The sequence below is a fragment of the Perognathus longimembris genome, chromosome 7, assembly GCF_023159225.1.
Source record: "Perognathus longimembris pacificus isolate PPM17 chromosome 7, ASM2315922v1, whole genome shotgun sequence".
Lineage (NCBI taxonomy): Eukaryota > Metazoa > Chordata > Mammalia > Rodentia > Heteromyidae > Perognathus > Perognathus longimembris.
In genome coordinates this window covers 76,861,117-76,883,124 of record NC_063167.1, presented here as the reverse complement: position 1 = coordinate 76,883,124, position 22,008 = coordinate 76,861,117, and the positions used below count along the sequence as shown (strand labels likewise).

Genomic DNA, 22,008 nt, shown 5'->3' with positions numbered 1-22,008 from the left:
AGAAAGCCAGGCCGAAAAACTCACTGCCAAATGAAATACCACACACACAAAAATTTAACTCAAATGAAATATCAGTGTACACAAAAGGTGGAAAGAGAAGGAAAAATTAAGTCTAATTACAGGATATCAGGAGATGAATAGAATTTCTACAGGAAGAAAAGGGTGGTGGTGACAGAATACAGTACATCTGATATATAGGAAATGATCAGTATTGAATAAATGGATGGATGAGAGCTAAGTTTTAGCAAAAAGCAAGGAACTGTGAAAGTTCAAGAGCAGCTCAATGAATGGTGGGTATAGTCAGTACTAATATGCTATGAGACAAATTGGAACCACATTAGGGAAATTCATAGCCCCTAAGAGCAATTCTCCAATTCCATCAGAGTAGATAACAAGAAAGAGTCTGAGGGAAACTTTCCGTCTGCCAAGAGGCCCTTCCAAGCAGTAGAGTGGGAATAGTATAGCAGTGCAACCCAAGAACTAACACAGACATTTAGGACAAAAAAGAGAGTCAACAAATACACTTATTTAGTGGATCACAGAACAGTGAAGCAATGGTATATGCTCATCCGATGAGGTCTAACGGCATTCTCAGGCCAGTCCCCATGGCCTCAGACATGGAAAAGATACAGACACGGTTTCCAATTCTACACAATTCTACTTTGAAAGGTGGTGATTTGGGTCTATCTGAAAGGTGCTGTAATAGAGGTTATGTGTTAAATGCAATGGAACAGGGGTGAGGAGAGATGAGTACCACCTCCTTGTGGGTGAAGAAAAATCTCACAGAGATGACATTGAAATGTAGGCTTTGAAGTCAAAGCTAATCAGAGAAGTCAGAGAAAAGGGCCTGGGCATTCTAGGCTGAGGGTGCAACCCAGACAAAGGCCATGAAATTGCATGGCCAGTTAAGCATTGCCTCATACTACAAGCAGCTGCCCACTAATCTATGCAGAAATACCCAAATGATTGGAGAAGAAGCATCTGGAGCTCCCTCCCAGCTGTTCATTGGCAATCACTGAGAAGTGCAAACTTGGCCAAAACAATCAGAGAAGCTAGAAAGTGGGACACTGTAGTCCTCTGCTCATAACAATTATTCAAGGGATTAAGTAACAATCTGTCAATCACTGTGTTGATTCCTCACATTTAATATGATCACTCACTTTTTCTCTCATGCATCAGAAGTTAGTATCTCTCCTAAAGGTTACTTAGATCACATTTGTGCATGTATTTCCAACAAACTCAAATACAGTCATCTTCCCTTCCCTTTCCCCACACCCCAAAAACCAAATCATTGTACCAGGCAAGTAGCTTGATGCTTTTTTTAGGGCATTTGCTTGTATTGACTGACAGCTGAGTTGGTTCAAAACTCATCTTTCCAGACTGGCAAACATACTTAGTAATTAAAGTTGGGGATTTTATATGGCTTTAAATATTTTAATGTGAATAGGCCCCGAGGGTCATCAGTAGAGTTGGGTTTAATAAATTTAATAACCAATTCAGACACCTTCAACTTCAATCTCCATTAGGTTAATTTTTTAATGAGTTTCAGAATGTCTCTCGGGACATCTCTTTCTTAGTTATAGTGAGAAATATGCATGTATGCATGTGTACAGGTATGGATTTTAATCTTGGATTGTTGAGTATGGTCTTAGCTGTGTAACCTTGGGGAGGAAGTACTAAATTATCTCTGAAATGTATTATTCTTCTCTGTAAAAGAAAAGATTTGGACATGGTTTTCAAAGATACTTTGGGGATTTATCTGTTATTCATTCAATAGTTCAATGCCTCACCCTTTTAAGAGGTAGAGGTTTCTAACCTGCCCCTCTCATTCTCTCTCTCTCTACTTAAATGAATCTCAAAGAACCCGATGACTTTGTGCAAGCAGCAGAATTATGCCTGGGAATGTCTTCATTCTAATTTTATTGGCTGGCCAACGTAACAGATGAAGTTCATACAGGTTCTGGAATTACCAACTTGTATTTCTTTTCCTCAAACTACTTATCCCCTTTGCTGCTGAGCGCTTGAATTGCTTTCCCTTCAAGAAGGCCACCCACCCACAATTGGTGGAGAAGAATAGATCTTATCAATCAAGTTTCCTCCAGTAGAGACCTTAAGGTAAAACAAATCAGCAGTCTGTCTCTTTTCTTTACTTTCTCCCACCCTTGCCAACTAGGCCAGTTCTATTAGGGGAAATTAACTAGGATAGGGAAGCTGGAAAATATTACAGAGAAAAGGAAAGAGAAAAAAAAAAAGAAGAAGAAAAGATCAACTGCTTTATTTGCTACAACTGAATGGTCCTCCTTCCAGATTTAGGGGAATATAATCTCTTATTTTTTCCTATATAAATAATGGAACAAGTATTTAAACAAAACATAATAAAATACTGAGGCTGACACACCTACTGCCTACAAAAATAATTAGTATTTAAAACGTAACATGTTGAAAATACTAGTTAAATGGGCCTTTCTTTTCTTTCTTTCTTTCTTTCTTTCTTTCTTTCTTTCTTTCTTTCTTTCTTTCTTTCTTTAAGGGAGTATGATCTAAAGAAGAAAGCAAAGTTGAAACTGTCTCATTAAATGCAGCCAATGTTGATTATCCCAATTCATGACAAATCTGCCTTCCAGTTTCTTTGTGACATCGTTCCTTCCCTCTGAACAGTCAACTCATCTTTGAGAAGGAGAAGTTGGCCTGCCTTTCCCATTTCCTTGGAGCCACATCTTTCCAGAATGGCAACATTATTTTATTTAAAGTCCAGCTGAATTCCCACAATTTTAGAAACATCTGCATTCAAATGTTAGAATAAAAACACATTCCAAACTAAGCAGAAAAAGCACACTGTCCTCCCAAGCCAGTGTACTAATTGGGAACATTCCTGCTGTGATTGAAAGCATGCCTGTTCTCATGTTCAGTATTTGTAAAGGCCTCAGAAACACTTGGGGTCATAGCTATGGTAGTTAAACCCACTGGCCAGTTAATTCTAAGACACTAATATTTGTCACTGGTATTAGGTTAAGTTGGCTGATCCTTCACAACAGTTAGGAACAGGATGACAAATAAAACCCAAAAGAAATCTAGTAAAATACAACATGGAGAACCCAGTAGGAGAACCTTTTCCTTTCTTTCTGTCTTCTTTTCTTCCTTCCCTCACTCTTTCCTCCTTTTTCTTTTCTTTCTTTCCACCTACTGTAGATGTGCATGCTAAGCTAGCATTCTATCATTGAGCTATACATACCTCTATCCCCAATCAGAACTATAGTGGCCATGGAAAATTGAGATTGGGGGATTTCTAACATCCCAATTATTCTAAAGTCTAAAAATCAATTTTACATAGAAACAATTATAGCTTAATATGATCAGTTGATGCTTTATAAATGTATGCCTAACAGATCATCTTATACACGTGTGTAGAATCTAAGATAGTCCCTTACCCTGAATTCTGAAGGGACAGATACAATAGCTTGATATCCTGAGATGGCTTCCAACCCTTTTTATTTTATGCTTAAAATTCTCCTGCTGACCTTGTGGCTTTACTTCTACCCAAATGATCTGATTTGGGACAGAAGCAGAAAAGTCTAGGTCTTTGGAGTGATAAAGAGCCCACACCTGCAGGCTGGTGGTTCATGCCTGTCATTCCATCTATTCAGGAGGCAGAGATCTGAGGCTCTAGGTTAGGAGCCAGCCTGGGCAGGAAAGTCTGAGAGACTCTTATCTTCAGTTCACTACCAGAAAACCAAAAGTGGCACTGTGGTTCAGTGAAAGAGCACTAGCCTTGAGTGAAAAAACTCAGGGACAGGGGCTGGGGATATGGTCTAGTGGCAAGAGTGCCTGCCTCATATACATGAGGCCCTGGGTTCGATTCCCCAGCACCACATATACAGAAAATGGCCAGAAGTGGCGCTGTGGCTCAAGTGGCAGAGTGCTAGCCTTGGGCAAAAAAAGAAACCAGGGACAGTGCTCAGGCCCTGAGTCCAAGCCCCAGGACTGGCCAAAAAAAAAAAAAAAAAAAAAAAAAAAAGCTCAGGGACAGCACCTAGGCCCCGAGTTCAAGCCCCATGACAAACAACAACAACAAAAAAGAACCCAAAATCCACTAATAGACTTAATTTTTAAAGTAGATTCAGGCACTAGGAAACTTTCTGTCACTTGAACATCTATTTTTTTCCTCGTTGCTCTCTGGAATTTCCTTTCTCATATATTCTTTCTAAGCTTTTTTTTTCTCTTCTTCTTCCTTTTTTTTTTTGCCATTCCTGGGGCTTGAACCCAGGACCTGGGCACTGTCCCTGGGCTTTTATTTTGCTCAAGGCTGGCACTCTAACATTTGAGCCAGAGTGCCACTTCTGGCCTTTTCTATACATGTGGTGTTGAGGAATCGAACCCAGGGCATGCTAGGCAAGCACTCTACCAGTAAGCCACATTCCCAGCCCTTTCTGCCTTTTTCTTTCCTTGCTTATAAACATTTCTATATGGCACTTGATGGTCTTTACTGTCAAGCATTGTAAACATATGCAAGAGATTTAAAATAAATAAAAATAAAAAAGCCAAACTCTGCTTGTTGTGAACTTGGCAACAGGAAGAATCTTGTATTTTGCTAGGCTTCATTTTATACACAGGTGCCGACCTTTTGCTCTGTAAAGTATGCCTGAAATAAGCATGCAGGAGTGATGTGTCCAAGATTCAAATTTTTTTCTGTTACCTAGAGAGGAGCTCTCGATGGTTCTTTGGCATATTAGGGCAACAACGTTGACTCCCACTCAAAAACCTATCAAACAAACCAGTGACCTTATATGGCATCGATGGAAAGGTAGGAACAGTGGTAAACCTCCCTAAAACTGGTTAGATTTTTTTTCCCCTTGCTTCTTGCTACGATGTTTGTAAATGTAGTCATGGAAACAAACACAGAATAGCTAGCTGGAAAAGTTAAAAGGAAATTTAGAAATTCTCCTGACCAGCTGTTTCCAAACATGGTATGTGGACATCAGAATGACTTGTGGAGCTTATGAAAAAGTGGGATTCTCAGACATTTAACAAATATTTTCCTTCCTTTTTAAATTTTTTTTGTCGGTTGTGTGGCTCAAACTTAAAGTCTGGGCACTGTCTGTCTCTGAGCTTTTGTGCACAAGGCTAGCAGTCTGCCACTTGAGCCACAGCTCTACTTCCGGTTTTCTGATGGTTAGTTGGAAATAAGAGTCTCCTGCCAGGAGACTGGCAATAAGACTTTCCTGCCAGGGCTGGCTTTGAACCACAATCTTCAGATCTCAGCCTCCTGAGTAGTTAGGATTACAGGCATGAGCTGCCAGCATCCAACCAACAAATACTTTCTTAATCACTAAGCTCAGGGTCATAGCAATAAGTAGCTAATAGACAGCCAGGCTTCTGAACCCCTCAGAGACCATGCCACACAAGTCCCCTTCTGGGACCTGCTATTCTTTGGGTGAATAGAGAGTAACTAACAATGAATACCATGGCTTCTTTATTATTGTTGTTGTTATAAAGGTGATATCAGTTCATTGTGACTTCTTATAGAAGGCCAGGATTCAGGACAAATTCAGAAGAACCATTAAACTGGTGGTGTCTTTGAAAATAACTCTTGGTGGCCTCGCCAGGCCCTGCTGTAGGACACTTAACCTTGTAAGGAATCTGTGCTGGAAACAGGTGAAGGCAGAACAGCAAGCTGAAGCCATGCTCTCACTGTTATTCCAACAACTGTTGTTTCTAGAGAATGGGGCCGGAGGGAGCAGGGAGGGAGGGATAGAGTTGAAAAAAATGGGACAAGAACATGGATTATTCTGCCTGAGGCCCCATCGTAGTCCATTTTCTCTTACTACAACAAAATATTTCGGGCTAGATAATGTATAAATTATAATAATAACAAACTAGGTCACAGTCCTGGAAACTGGAAAATCCAAAGTTATGACAGTAGTAATGTATGTGAACACCTTCTTTCTGCATCATACATGACAGAGGCACCCCATGAGGAGACAACAGGGGTAACAGCCTGTCTCTCCTTCTTCTTATAAAGCTGCAAATTCCATCATAAGAATCCTACCATCGTATTTTCATCTAGTCCCAAATACTTCCCAAAGACCTCTTCTCCAAATGCCACTAACATGTACCTTTGGATTGGTTGGCAACATATGAATTTATTTATTTATTTGTCTGTTTATTTATTGGTCAGTTGTGGGCTTGAACTTGGGGCCTGGGTGCTATCCCTGAGCTCTTTCTGTTCAAGGTTAGAGCTCTACCACTTGGAGCCACAGTACCACTTCTGGTTTTCGGGTGGTTAATTGGAGATAAGAGTTTCACAGGACTTTCCTGCCCAGGCTGGCTTTGAACCTAGCACCTTAGATCTCAAGCCTTCTGAGCAGCTAGGATTACAGGCATGAGCCACCAGCACCCAGCTGCACACATGAACTTTTGAGAGACCCAGTCAAACCATAGCAAACACACAAACACAACACCCCTTGCTCAATCCAGGTTGACTATCTTTCATCTTCTTTCTCTTGATTCTCAGTCACACTGCCCTTTGTACATCACTGTCACAATATATAAAAACAATAATTTTCTTTTTTGTTTGTCTTTGGCAACAGAAAACTTCATTATAGTTTCTGTTATCATATTTTCAACATCCTAACAATAAGCATTCAATGAATATTCAATGAAGAAGTTTTGTAGCCTGATTCATTTTCAGCTGGCTGAAATTTTCTCTGTACCATCCTAAATACATTTACCTGAAAATTGACCTATCTGATTCTTTACAAGAAATGACGATCACCATGGTTAGGTTTGCTCTCCAAATGCAGTGGGACGACTTTTGCCAAGTAGGCCTTAGTGGAACACAGGCAAGCCCGTGTATTTGGATTGTTATTTGTGGATGCTTTCTTAATATAACAGAAGAGTTGGTGATTGCAATGAAGAGACATAGACTGCACAGCCCACGACAATGGAAATACTTAGATCTGGCCCTTTACAGAAGAGGCTGTCAACTCCTCCTTAATGTCATCCAGACTTGATTACCATGGAGCAATTACTTAGTCTGTCTACATCTACTTCCTCATCTCAACATTGGGGATAATCATGGCATCCTATCTTACAGAAAGGGAGTTCTTATTTGGAATAAATGATATAATCATTGTAAATCTGCGTAGTCTCGTTAGTATATACATCAGGTACTCTTTATAAGACAGGGTCTCCTACCTTGTCAGGGTGGCCTCAAACTAAAGCACCTGCCTCAGTGTTGGGATTACAGGCATATGCTAAAACATTCCTTGTTGTCTTTATTGTGCTAGTTCTATTTTGCTTTTTAAACAGTTAACAAAGATGAATCCAGATCATTGCTTAGTACTAGTGAATGCATTGACATTCGAAAGAACTTTGAGTTTGATCAATTTTTGATGTTCAAACTCAGCAACTCAGAACCAGGATGAAGAAATTCTTTAATGCTATTTATAAAATCCAAGGAGTGATCTTCTGGATCTTTTGTGAACATACTTGTTTTGCTTAAGTTTTAACTATGATATACAGGCTTATCCTCTAACTTGGAAACTATCTTGCATATTATTCTACTGTCTCTGAAATCAAACACTACTAGCAGTTCTATTAAATTCCTTTGAAAAAGTCAGAGAAGTCCATGGAAAAGAACACTAAAAATGTCAACTATTTATACCAAGGAAAGTCTAAATTATCAAATGAGACTAACCAAGAATCTACATGACATCTTTTACTGAACTTGGAACTCTTGGCCTTAGATAGCACATTGATCACCGTCATTAAAATAAATTGCTCAAGACCTCTCATCAGAAAGACATGTTGATTATAGCTCATACAAAGGAGGAGAGCATTGACTCATCTAATTTTATTTATTAGTTTCTCTTTCTGATCTTGGAGCTTAAATGGAATTTCAGGTTTCCCGTTATTCAAGATTTCCAGTCTTGGCATTGACCAAGACTTGGGCTTACGGGAAATGTCAGCAATAGAAAACTCCTACTTTGACTTCTTTAGGTATTCATCTACTCATCTGAGGAGTTACCTGTTAAGGAATCAGCTCTAGAAGCCCACAGCAATAGGAATTTAGAGTTTTGTCAGTGCACAAAGCTGTTTTCTACAAGCTAGACAACAGCCTGAATTTGTGTATTTGGGATACTTGCATGTTGAATTAAACCTATCTGATTTAAGCTATTTGTACTGGAATTTTACCATCAATTTTAAGAGATAAGTTCATTCTGTTCTGTGCCAATTCTGTTCCTACAAAGAAGCAATAGCCAAGAAGGAATAAGATCTGGGTGAAGACCAGGAAGGGTGGGGTTAAGAGGTAGAAGAAGATGGACGACCCTTCCGATATGCAGACAATTGTGACATATGGAAGAGATGGGGAAACACAATCTGATAGGACTCTCAGAACCACAGTGTAACTTTGTAGAAATTTCAGCCAGCAGTGCAGAGAGAGCTCCGGGGATAAGGCTACCAGGAGAGTTTCATGTTAGGCATAAATGGCCCAGCCTTAGTACCACCGGGGAAACTGTGGTTTTGGAGTGAACACTTGTATATAGCCTAAGATATATAGCTGGAAGCTGTTGGCTAGATCCTTCTTTGCCCCTTGGGGCTGGCTCTCTTTGTCCTTTCCTTTCCTCTTTCTTCCCCTTTTCTTTCTCACCTTTTTCCCTTTCCCCAACTCTTCTGGCCCTCCTTCCTCCCCCTGCCCTTGATCCTCTTCCCTCCCTCTCCTCCTTCCCCTATTCCCCTTCCCTCCTCTTCTCCCTCCCCCATTTCCTCCTCTTCCTTTTCTCTGTTCCTTCTTCTTCTCCTCCTCCTCCTCCTTCTCTTTGTCTCTGCCTCTCCCTTCTCTCCATCTCTGCTAGGAATCAAACCTAAGACCTTGTGCATGTTATGCAAGTGCTCTATCACCACTGAGCTATATCTCCAGCACCTACTTGCTCTCTAAGCAATGCATCTCATTACACTCCATTTTTCCTCCATCCACTTTTCCACACAAGTTCAAGGAGCAGCTCCACCATACTTCCATAGTCCTCTTCCTAAGGAGAAACTGAAGTGCCAGACTTTGAAGTCAGGCCCCACTTTACCATGCGAACCCCACTTTACGTGAACCTGAGATAAGCAGGCCCTGTAAGCAAACCCAGGACAAGCTCATTAGGGCCCAGCCGGTGTAGAACTCTAACCACTGGGAATGCTTAACTCTGACTGCCCCCAGAATGCCTGGAGCCCTGAGCCAATCAGATTTGTACCTGTGTCCTAATCTTGCTTGCTTGAACACCTGATTGTTGTAACTTTGTTTTTTGCCTTTATAAGCCCTGTGTAATCGCAGCTCGAGGCTTCCTCCTAACCTCTGCTGTGTCGGTGGGTAGGAGGAGGCCCGAGTTGCAGCTCGCTTGAATAAAGCCTTGCCTTGCTTTTGCATTTCAGAACATCTGAGTCTCGGTGGCCTTCTTGGTGGTCGTTTTGTGACTTGGCATAACATTTGGGGTTTCTTCCGGGATAGCCCCAGAGACACCCGACTCCGAAGGTAAGGAAACGGCGCTGTTCATTTGTCTTGTCCTGTAATTTGTCTGTTTTGCTTTTGCTTTCTTGAAGGGGTTGTCGAAGCGGATGCGCTTACTCGGCAATCCTGGGGAGACTGGAGGACGCCCCAGACTCTCCACCCTTGAGACTCAACTCGCCCACCTTGTACTGGGTCCACTTGGGTCCACTCCTCCTGCACCCTTGCGGGAGGTTGTGGGCCAACTTGGGTCTGCTCCTGCTGCTTCTAGCTTGCAGGAGGAGGTTGTGGGCCAACTTGGGAGATCTCCAACTCATAGCTTTTTCTCAGGCCTGTGTGTTGTATTGTTTGTTTTTTTGTAGCCTTTTGAACTAAACATCTGATTAGAGCTATGGGTAACGTTCTATCTTGGGGACTTCCATCTAGCCCCCTAGATTTGACCCTAGCTCACTGGAGGGAGGTCAAGGAGATAGCTCAGAACTGAGCTGTGGCCTGTAAGGAGGAAAATCACCCTGTGAAAGTCAAAATGGTGCATCCTTGAGAGAGCTAATTGGCCACCTGAGAGGAGCCTTGACACAGTTAAGATCAGGACTTTACAAAACCTAATCGATGCCCCTCATTCAGGCTATCTAGACCAGATTCCTTATATAGACACCTGGAGGGAACTAGTTGACAGGGACACTCCAGCTTGGGTTCGGCCTTTCTTACCGACTCCCTCCTCCACTCCTTCCCCTACGCCAATATTCACGGGGTGACAAGAGAGAAACCAAGAGGGAAGAGGAGAAATTGTGCCCACCTGTCCTCCAGGGAGGAAGCGTGGAGGAGGAAATATTTCCCCCTCCATACTCCCCACCCCAGTTACAAGAGGACTGAGGAAAATGTTTCAGCTGTGCCCTCCGCTCTGGAGGAGCCCACCCAGTCCTGGCGCCGGCAGCCCAGGGCACAGAGGCGTGGGCCCCGAGTCCTGACCTGCAGCCGCCAACAGGGGCAGACAAGGGGCCAGCCCAAGCCATCCGCAGGTGGCAGGGAGTGACTGCACCGTGCAGCGCTGTCGTCTCTGTGTTTGTAAGTCTGACAGTCTCTTTTGTGTCAAAACTGCATAGCTCATTGGAAAGATATACAGGCGATGGTTCACAGAGTGTGAGTGTCCACAAAAAGAACTCTGGGGGAACCCCCACCCAGCCTTCTTAAGCAGAAAATTATTTGGTGTACTAAAAATGTTTTACTAAGTCTATCAAGCCCTGGAAAATGAGGCTGGAGAATGCTAAAATCATATATTAAAGGTTTTGTCTTAAAATTTGCATGTTGCAGGAGTAAGATTGGCAAAAATATCTCTTGCCAGTGGAAAATGTACGGCCGATGTTTATTTTGTGCGCTTTAAGATCTTTTGAATATGTATGTGTGTGTGCATTTGTGAGTGTGAACATGTTCAAGACTGTATGATGTAAAATTGAGTGAGTTTAAGTTTAAATTCAAATGGCCATCAAGTTTGGGCATTAGCAAATGCTTTAAAGGATTATTGCCTTGTTTTAAAGAGGAACTATAGTTAAAAATGTTTAATTAAAAAAAATAAGAGCTAAGTGTCAGAAATTTGGATGTAAAAGGATATATATTAAACTAATGGGGATAGAAGTAAACTCTCATTAACTATGTATGTAGGAAGAAATGGCAAAATGGGCCAATGTTTCTCACTAATATATTGGAAAGCTGAATGGATAAGTATTTCTAATTGTAATTCTTGCATTAAGGAAAAATTGTCATTAGAGTTCAAAGGTCTTCATGCCATGCAGTAACTGGAACTGAAGAAAAAAAAAAAAAAAAGAGGCTCTTTTGAAACAAGCAGTCCGTAGGCAAAGGGCAGCACCTGGTTTCAGAATGCCTGTGAGCTTCAGTTTTTCCAATGCAGATAAAAGCTAAAGTGTTGGGTTAGTAAAAAGGCTTTGGAAATGAAGAATACATTTCTAGATAAGAAATTTGGAAGTAAGATTGTCCTAAATAATTATTGCAAAGTGAGAAAAGGAGAATTATGGCTACCAAAATGTTTAATTGCCATTCCAGCTTCTTTGTAGGTTTTTTGTAACAGTTTCCAGCAGGCCCACAGAGAAGCACAGGTGATTCCTACAAGTTTGTCAAGACCTAATACTGGCCCTTAATAAGTTCCAGGTAAGAGCATGCTTAAAAACTACTTCTGTGGGCTGGGGAATATGGCCTAGTGGCAAGACTGCTTGCCTCATATAGATGAGGTCCTGGGTTCAATTCCCCAGCACCACATATATAGAAAACGGCCAGAAGTGGCGCTGTGGCTCAAGTGGCAGAGTGCTAGCCTTGAGCAAAGAGAAGCCAGGGACAGTGCTCAGGCCCTGAGTCCAAGCCCCAGGACTGGCAAAAAAAAAACCTACTTCTGTGTGGACCACCTTGTTGCTTTTAATTGGAGTAAAGTGGCCTCTTGTAAGAGTCACTGATCTGAAATCTGCGGTTTGAAGCCAGCCCGGGCAGAGAAAGGTCCCTGTGAGAGACTTGTCTCTAATCAGCCAGCAGAGTTGTGTGGAGCTCAAAGTGGTAGGGTGCTAGTCTTAAGCTGGAGAGCTGGGGGACAGCGCTCAGGCCCTGAGTCCAAGTCCAGTGGAAAGTCACTCCTCCTGGGACAAAAGTGATAGAGCATCCAGAGTCAGTAAGCCACTGTTTGGATGGCAGAGATGGTGTCAGATCCTAGAGTCACTCCTGTTTGGCCTTTCAAAAATTAAAGCTGGGAAGTCCTAGAAGAATAGTTCGTAAGCATGCCTTTCCAATGCCCATGTCTGTCTACTGGGCAGGAACTTGCCAGTCATCTGTGATAGTGGTTAGTAAGGGTAAGTTTGTCAAATGAGAGGATAGTTTAAAATCCCAACCCCCACATCTACTCAAAGCTCTGACTGGCAGTGAGAATTTTAAGCTGATACATCTGTTCAGGAAAGAAAGCTTGTAGACCTGAGATTGTGTCCTTATTGAGATCTGTTAATGTTTTTTATGTCATCAGAGACCAGTTCCCCAGCAGTCAGGAAAAAGATTTTACAAACTAGAATGTTAAAAGGCACAAATTGGTAAACCTGAAGTCACCTATCTGGGCTTCATATTAAAAGAGGGCAAGCGTTGGCTGTCAGATGCACGTAAAGAGACTGTGCTGAAAATCCCTGTGCCTAAGTCAACCAGACAAGTCAGAGTTCCTGGAAACAGCAGGCTTTTGCCAGCTGTGAATACCTGGGTTCGCTGAGATGGCCAAGCTTCTATATGAAGCCACCAAAAACCTCCCAGAACTTCATTGGACTGAGCAGATGTAAAAAGCCTTTGAGGCAATCTAGAAAAGCCTTCTGGAAGCCCCTGCTTTAGGCCTACTTGACATGAATACCAAGAGAGGGGGCTACTGACAGCCGAAGGAAAGGCCATTAGAAACAAGCAGAAGATTTTAAGCCTCATCCGGGCCCTATGGGAACCAGCAAAGATTGCCATTATGCACTGTCCAGGTCATCAAAAGGGAGTTGATTCGGTGACTAGAGGGAATAATCTGGCCGACCAGGCAGCTAAGGAAGCAGCCCGTCAGCCCAGAGAAGTATTGACTCTAGTAGACCCAGAGACACGAGCTTTGCCTCCTGTGCCCCAGTATTTCCAAGAAGACTTGGAGTGGATAAAGAAAATTCCCATGGCCCACAAACCCCTGGACAGAGAAGGAAACAATGACGGGTGGAAAAATTGTAAAGGGAAACTTATCTTGCCACAAGGGCTGGGTAAGGGGATCCTTAAGAGAATCCACCGAGGGGCTGGGGATATAGCCGAGTGGCAAGAGTGCTTGCCTCCTATACATGAGGCCCTGGGTTCAATTCCCCAGCACCACATATACAGAAAATGGCCAGAAGTGGCGCTGTGGCTCAAGTGGCAGAGTGCTAGCCTTGAGCAAAAAAGAAGCCAGGGACAGTGCTCAGGCCCTGAGTCCAGCCCAGGACTGGCCAAAAAAAAAAAAAGAGAATCCACCAAGCTTCTCACATGGGAACCCGAAGAATGCAGGACTTGCTCCGACACTCCAAAGTGAAAATTAAAGGAGATCAACTTATTGAAAATATTGTTAAAAATTGTAAGGCCTGTCAGCTCACCAACGCCCCCAAACCAGTTACTAAAGGAGCTCGCCTCCATGGGGATATGCAAGGCATGTATTGGGAAGTAGATTTCACAGAAATTAAACCTGGAAAAATTTGGATACAAATATTTGCTAGTTTTTGTAGACACCTTTTCAGGATGGGTTGAAGCCTATCCAACAAAGCATGAGACTGCGAATGTAGTGGCTAAGAAGATCCTGGAAGAAATCCTACCCAGGTATGGCTTCCCATCCACCATTGGGTCGGACAACAGATCGGCCTTCATCTCAAAAGTAAGTCAGGGAATAGCCACTGCACTGGGGACAGATTGGAAATTGCATTGTGCTTATAGACCCGAGTTCAGGACAGGTAGAGAGAATGAATCAGACTCTAAAAGAGACCTTAACTAAATTGGCCTTAGAGACTGGCGCAGACTGGGTGTCACTCCTTCCTTTTGCTCTGCTTAGAGTAAGAAATTCTCCCTATCAGCTTGCCTTTACTCCTTTTGAAATAATGTACGGGTACCCCCCCCCCCATTATCCCTAGCCTTCAGACTGAATTGCTTGCTGATTTGGATAATGCTGAATTTTTGTGTAAACTTGATTATTTGCAGCTCGTGCACAAGAATATGTGGCCCCAACTTAAGGCATTATATGATTCTGCTTCTGTCCCTACCCCCCATTTATTCAGACCAGGGGACTGGGTGTTTGTCCGGAGGCATAACCTCAAATCCTTAGAACCACGGTGGAAGGGACCCTATGTAGTGGTACTGACTACTCCCACTGCCCTCAAGGTAGACGGCATCACCACTTGGGTCCATTGCTCCCACACCAGGCCAGCTGACTTCTTTGCCCTGGACGACGACTACCGTGGTGGAACATGGGAGATCTCCAAGCACCCGACTCAGCCTCTTCGCCTTCACCTCAAGAAAAGAAAGTTAGACTGAATATTGTTATAATTTTCTTTTTGCCTTCTTTCCTTGCTACCCAGGCTAATGTTAATGTTATTTTGGCAGCTCACTCCAAAGTGGGGTGACCCCCTTATTTTAGCAACTAGCAGGAGTCCTGTAAAGTCCCATGCAAGCAAGAAGGCATTGGTAGTTTGGGGCTTGCTCAGGAATATGGACATAATTTCCAGTTTGGAGTAAAGCTCCTAATGGACATCTGATCCTGTAGTCACTTGGTAAAGTATAGGTTCCTGGCTAGGTAAGGTCAACGTCCCTCAGTCAGCCTGAAGAAGCTACAGAAGATGGATGATCTTCACCCATCAGCCCCCCTTTAAAACCAAGGGACCAGAGTTGTTTAAGGTTACTACTTTGGGCCCTATTGGACATGCCTTATCTCTATATCATCCCCTAAACATGCAAGCCATTGAAATGGACAGAATGGAGCCATGATTGGCTCCCAAGGTACCAAAGAGAAAAGGAGGGAATGAAGTGCCAGACTTTGAAGTCAGGCCCCACTTTACCATGGGTAGGACGAGGCCCGAGTTGCAACTCGCTTGAATAAGGCTTTGCCTTGCTTTTGCATTTCGGAACATCTGAGTCTCGGTGGCCTTCTTGGTGGTCATTTTGCGACTTGGCATAACAAAACTTACGAAATAAATTTTCAAAAAGGAGGTTAATGAGACAAACGATAGTCTCATCACTGTAGTTGTTCATAGAACCAAACTGGCACTCATTCTCTGTTTCTACTATCCTTTCTAAAACTCCTTTTTTTCACTGTGGTGTTTGTGGCTTTCTTGGTGATTTAACCCAACCCCTCTTCTCTGAACAGTCTAAGCCATTGGCATTTGTACATTTCCCATGCTAAGACTGAATTGAGTAAAGGATCTGGAAGAGGTACCAAGTGGATCCCCTGAATGGGAGTTGAACCTCCTAATTTAATGGGGCTCCTTTCTCTGTGCCCAGACAAAGGAAAACTTCTGGACATCAAGACTTCTACCCCTACAGAGTCCAGAATGACTAGAACTGGGAATAATGATAAGTGAGACTGCTTCTGTCTCTTTGCTTTGCATTTTTTCCTGGAGAGGGTACAGTCTCATAAAGAGGTCTCTAAAACATACCATATCTGAAAAGATGGTACTCCCCATCTTATATAACATTTTGCCACCAAATAAGTACTTTAGTTGCCTCTTCAATAGGCCACTCCCCCAGGGACCTCTGGTATACCATAGATGTGAGATGAGGGAGAGATGTTTGTCTAACAGTGCTGGTAATATGGAGGTCTGAGCCATGTTCCCATCACTTTACTTGGCCTTCCAGCACTACATAGGCTGAGTCCTGGAAACATTATTTCCTGGACATATCGTGAATCAATGGTTGCTAAATCTGTGTGGCTTCACAATTTGGTGTGTCCAAAACAACCCAACATATGAGTAGTTCTGGGTATTTGGTATCCTATGTCACTTACACAGACTGCTTGGGTTTAGCTACATATCCAGGACTATTTATCCAAAGGTACATAATTTTTTTTTACTGCATACATCATAGCAAGGCGATACAGAACTCCATTGGCCTGCTTTGATTCTTCTACTCCGACTTATGATAGACTCTACTTTCCTATCACCAACATCTCTATAAGCATAGGTCTGGCAAATCTATGGTCCAAGCACTGGGGCTGCTTGAAATGAACACACCATAGAGTCTTTTTCTGCCCCTGGTCCCTCTCAAGGATGGCAAGCAGTCTTCTCTGACTCAAGTTATATGGGTGGCAAGGCATGCCTTTGTGAAGGATGTGTTGCTTCTAGAACTCAAAAGCATAATTGGCCTCCATGCCTCCCAACAAGAGAATGTGCCTTCTCTATCTTCCTGTCATTCTCTTGATTTTCTCTAACTTTTCTGAATGTTGCTCTTATTCAGTGGGGGGACTAAGAAAATAAATCCCATCTGGACCCAGAGACCCAGTAGATTCCCATTACATTTGGTCTCAACCAGCGCTGTAATTGTAATCTCATGTACCTACCATGTATTTGTTTATGTTTCACCAGTTCATTAGGATATAAAGTCTTTGAGAACCATAACTTTGCCAGTTTTGAGCCCTGACCATATCCTTCATACTTTAAACAATCCTCAGTACAAAGTAGGTGCTCAATAAATAAACATCTATCGTTATGATTTTAATTTACATTGCTTTATGAGTAAGATTGTTCTTTAAACTGCTTTTTTCTCACCCTTATTACTTTTATAAAAATGAAAGCAATTATAGTAATATATTTTGCTCCCTCGGTCCCTGGTCACAAGCGATTGCTATCTCAGAGGAGCTGAAAAGATTGGTTTAATCCTGAGACCTGATTGTCCCAGGGCAAACCTGTCAGTGGACTGGATTGCTTAGACTCGGTGAATATGTGCGTTATAACCTCTTGTGTTCCTTTAGTATCCTGTTGCCAGTTATAACAGGCACTTAAACTACATTATACTTTCTCTTTTTTACTTGTCTATCACTTCCCCTAGATTCGATTCCTTAAAGAAAAGAACTTTGTCCTTTCATCATATATGACCAGGGCTTAGCACAATACCTGACAAAGAATGGGAAATGAATAAGTTAATTAAGTGAGTTACATTTATGAGTAAATGAATCAAGTCATCCTGCCAAGGTGTACACAGCAGCTAATAAGTTTAATTTGGATAAAAAACTGATCCTGAAGTTCACTCCAAAATGATGCCTAATAGTCAAGTACCATGGCATGATTCTGTCATCTCACTGGGTTTGAGCTAAGGCTGGACTCAACACTAATAGTTTTGAAAGAAAATTTTTTTCTTGATTTTCACTCTAGGGCATTGATTGCTCTGTGAGACATGGGGGGAAATATTTATTTCTTTAGAAATAAACAGTGCCTTAAAATGGGAAAAAGAAAAAAAGAATTACACTCTGATGAGAGTTTAAAGGTTATTGCACCATGGGAAAAACAATATCTTTTTACATATGTGTATGTACTGTGTATGTACAATCTGTATAGGTATATATACATATATGTATTTCTATACCTAAATACTAGTTTGACTTAGCAGGAAAATATAAGAATACAAAGAAAAGATAATAATCCAGTGGTTTGTCTGTATAGCATAAAAGTAACCATTTGATACTTTAAATATATCTATCTTAATTAAATATGCCAGTGTAGTCATTCAACCCAATATTTACTGTATTCCTACATGCTTACCAAGGCCCAGGCATTATTCTAGATCTTAGAATTTTTAGAAAGAAAAAAAAGAAGGAAGAGAGGGAGAAAGGAAAGAAGGAAGGTAGGAAGGAAATAGAGAAAGAGCGAGTGAGAGAGAAGGAGGAAGGAAGGGACATCTTTGCCAATGTAAAAATATACAATAAACATCAGCAAATTATATCATGTGTTAGATGGCAACAAATGATATTGAGGAAAGGATCTGATGGATATGTTCCAGATTTGTTTGGCATTTGATCCCACTATCTGATTTATTTTCTATACTACCTCTCCACTGCTTTTTATTATTCTATGCATGCCGACAATTGGAGATAAGACACATCTGAATGGAATTTTCACAAAAGCAGTAGGGAAATGTCAATAGGATGTAACATTCACATTGCACTTTACTTAATTCTACAACTTAACATGGATCACTCAAGGGTTCGTGAGCATAATCCATATTTAAGACTAATGACACAGTAGCATTTATCAACCAAAGCAGTAGACCACATCCCTTCCTTCCTTCCTTCCTTCCTTCCTTCCTTCCTTCCTTCCTTCCTTCCTTCCTTCCTTCCTTCTTTCCTTCTTTCCTTCTTTCCTTTCTTTTTTTCTGGTCATAGGGCTTGAACTTGGGACCTGGGAGCTGTTCCTTTTGCTCCAAGCTGCACTCTACCACTTGAGTCACAGCACCACTTCTGGCATTTTCTGAGTAATTTGTTGGAGATAAGAGTTTCATAGACTTCCTGTCTTGGCTGCCTTAGAACTGTAATCTTCTGATCTCAGCCTCCTCAGTAGCTAGGACTACAGGTGTGAGCCACTGGTGCCTGGCTGTAGACCACATCTTAACTGAGACTTCACAGGACATGGAGTTTACTAATACACCTGTTGGTGGATGCCCTACAATGCCACGCTTTAGCAGGTAGCAATATTTTGTGGAGGCTCCATTATAGAAGTCCAAAAACAAAATGCTAATGTGATAACTTGTCTAATTCTAAACTATGGGAGTCATTTTGACGCAAGACAGTAGTTGCACAAGTCCAAGATGAACAAAACCTGAAGAAGGCATGACATAGAATAGAGGAATGATCCCTGGATTGAAGACAGAAGATCTGAGCTCTTATTCGATTCTATTAATTCAGGTGACCTTGGCCAAGTTACTTCGCCTCTGATTCTTGGGTTTCCTCTGGTGCATAATAGCCAAGTTGTAAAGTCTCGAAGATGTACATGACTGGTTGTCAGATGTCAGTGGCCAACCAGAAACATTGATTTGGAAAAGGGAAGTTACCATGAATTTAGTGTGGCAGTGGCCTAGGCTCAGGTGGTACCTGGATTTTGAGCTTGACTGTACCCCTGTCCTGGATGTAATAGCCAATTCACCTCTCATTCCTTTAACAGGGCCAGCCCTTTCTCTCATTCCAATTGCCTGAAATCTTTCTATCTCTTTTAATGAAAGCAGCTTGAGTAGAAAGAGCACCACTAGATTTCCTGTCCTCCTGGCTCCTAAAATAGGTCAGAAACAAGAGAAGTGTGTCTTCCCATTCTTTCCGCATCTGCATGCAGGCTTCAGTGCCAATCTATAACAGCTGCTAGATGGAAAGGCATCAGAGCCCCATATATTTTTGGACTTTGGCTTTCATAAACCAAGAGACAGCTCCTCACCTGTTTGTTTTGATACTTCCTCCTATTTCCAATGGTGAAATAGACATAGTCTTATAAAATTCCCAAAGAGTGATCGGCCACTGTCACTATTGAAGTGGGAGTGGGAAAGTTAGACAATCAAAAGAATGTCTAAGGAAAAAGCCACTGAAGTCAGGAAGGTATTCCAGGCAATCATTGATGGTTTGTGTTATAGAGTTTTTTCAGATTGGAATGACTAGCCTATTCTCCACATTCCTTCCTGGGACTGTCTCTGGAAGGGGAATGGGTCTAGGCATGACCAGCCCATATTCAAGTATTAGGCCTTCCCTCCTCAGAAGAAGATTGAACATGCAAAGGTAAAAATATCCTATCCATTCAGCTTCTGGAACAGGACCAGCACCAGTGAGGAGGTAGAGCCTGTAGGACTGCCAGGTCATACCTACAGGGTGACTATGGGTACAGCTCACAGGAAAGCCAGGCCAAGCCAGAATACCAAGCCAGGAAGAAAGATCCAAGCTCTGAAAGTGGGGTATTACATGGTGGAGCAGAGGCAACAGGACAGGTCAATCAAGATGCTAAAGCCAGAGATGAAGCTTAAACAAATGGAAGGCAGAAAGTATCAAATGGAAGTAGGGCAGGGAAGACCTGTCTGTGGAATAGAATAGGGTTTATTAAAATGAAACTGGCAAACTGCCACCATCCTTCTATGCTCATTTAGCACACTCCCTTAATATCCTGAAGCAAGACCTTGAAGTGCCAGTTTCTCATTGGCACATGAGCCAGAGCAGACTGGGAACAGAGAAGAAACTGAGCCCAAGTGAGGAGTCACTGAAGCCAGGAGCAGAAGTTAGTGTAGAAATGGCATTCCAAATAAAATGGCAATGAAAGAGAAAGACCAAGCAAAGGCATGGCAACCAGCGCCCCATCTTAGAGACAAGATCGAAGTGACAACTAGGGTTGAGAAGCATAAGGGAATAGGGTCGATGTTCTCTGGTAAGGACCATGGAGGGGGCAAGATGGAGGCTTATCAGAAGCAAATGGAGGGGGACCACGGCCACACCCATGGCCACAGGGGGAAAACCACTCTCAGGGACATTGAAGCACTTGGCCCTTAGGTTTCAACCTATGAGCCAATTAATCAACAGCAAACCCACTCCCAGACTTCCATTGATTGAACAGGGAAAGAATCATTAATGTTCTTCCTAGAATCATTAAGGCTCTTCTTAGCCTTGGGATTGAAGGTGCAGGCTTTAAATGACAGCTGTGAATAGGAAAACGAGATAAAGGTCAATATAGAGTCTAACAGGACTGAGAGGGGAACCCGCAAGAATTCCTAAGGTTCAGTGGGGCTTAGGTTAAGTCATGAAGGATAGAAATCAAGGGCTGCTATAATGAGATGGCATCCTAATGAGATACTGCCAAGACTGTGAATGCTGGCTTATGATTCTAGAAATCAACTCAGCATCATGAAGGAAAAGCCATAAAAATATACCCAGCTCTTAAACCAAACACTTGTACTTACTAGGAATCTAAACTGAGGAAATGAGATTTGATGTAAATTCAGATTCCACATACAAGGAAACTCATAATTGTGACTGGAAACTAAAATATTCAGTGGCAAAGGACTAATCTGGCATAAAGAAACACCTTCCAGAGCTATTATGTTGGCTACACTAAATCATGCTTTTGGAGATGCTTAGGTTGTTAAAAGCTAAGTGGAAAAATAAAAAATGAAAGTATGAAGTGCTATGTAAAGAATAATTTCAGTTTTGTAAAATAATTACATATATCCACATAGAAAAAAAGGCTGAACACAAAATTATTGATGTTAAAGCATTAATAATCACTATTAGCAATGTTATGGATTATTTCAGAACTCCCAACAGTTTTCTGAGTTTATATAATTATAAACCAAAGGCATAGGCAGATGTGACAAAACCCAAGGGGAAAAAAGAAAGAAATTCATTATACCAGAAATTCATTATACCAGATGGTTCTGCCTCCTTCAGGATATTTCATAATTGTGCCTCAAAATTTGGCATGCATATACTGTCCACAGGGCTTCTAATATCTATAAAGTGTGGTAATTCCTGATTGCAGAAAAAAATTCCAGACAAATAAGAACCTAAAATCTTTTCTTTCTAAATGACTGGATTCTTTACCTGTGTTTTCTTTAATTCTATTGAGATGTAGCTGCTTGTATACTGTATATATAACACAGTAAAGGCAAGTGGGACCTGAGCTTGTAATAAATAAGGGTGTATTACTTCATCATGTTCCATTATGGAAATAATATTACATTAAATGTAATCAGTGCTATCATAACCCAGGTGTCTTGAATTATAAACATTGACCTGTGCTCCTGCAGCAGGTGAATTGGGGAAGAAGAGGCACAGAGCCGGGGTAAGAAGGAGTGGCTGTGTCAGTGTCTAGGAGGTAGATACTCAGCATCACTGGGATGGTAGCCAAGAAGTCTAATCTGATGGAATTTGGCAGTGGCTGATGACGGTTTCATGGTATTTTAATTAAGTTTCAGGAACAGAGAAATATTGGATGGGATGTAGCTCCGTGGTGGGACTCTTTCCTGGTCTTCACAAGGGCCTGACTTTGATC

At 41.9% G+C, this 22,008-nt stretch overlaps 1 long non-coding RNA gene across 1 annotated transcript; it reads left to right on the top strand.

Moving 5' to 3' along the window:
* The first annotated feature begins 1,568 nt into the window (after window positions 1–1,568).
* LOC125355565 lies at window positions 1,569–21,043 on the top strand. Its single transcript, XR_007211683.1, has 3 exons — window positions 1,569–1,582; window positions 3,572–3,576; window positions 20,921–21,043. It is a non-coding gene; the product is annotated as an uncharacterized LOC125355565 (long non-coding RNA).
* The last annotated feature ends 965 nt before the right edge of the window (window positions 21,044–22,008 follow it).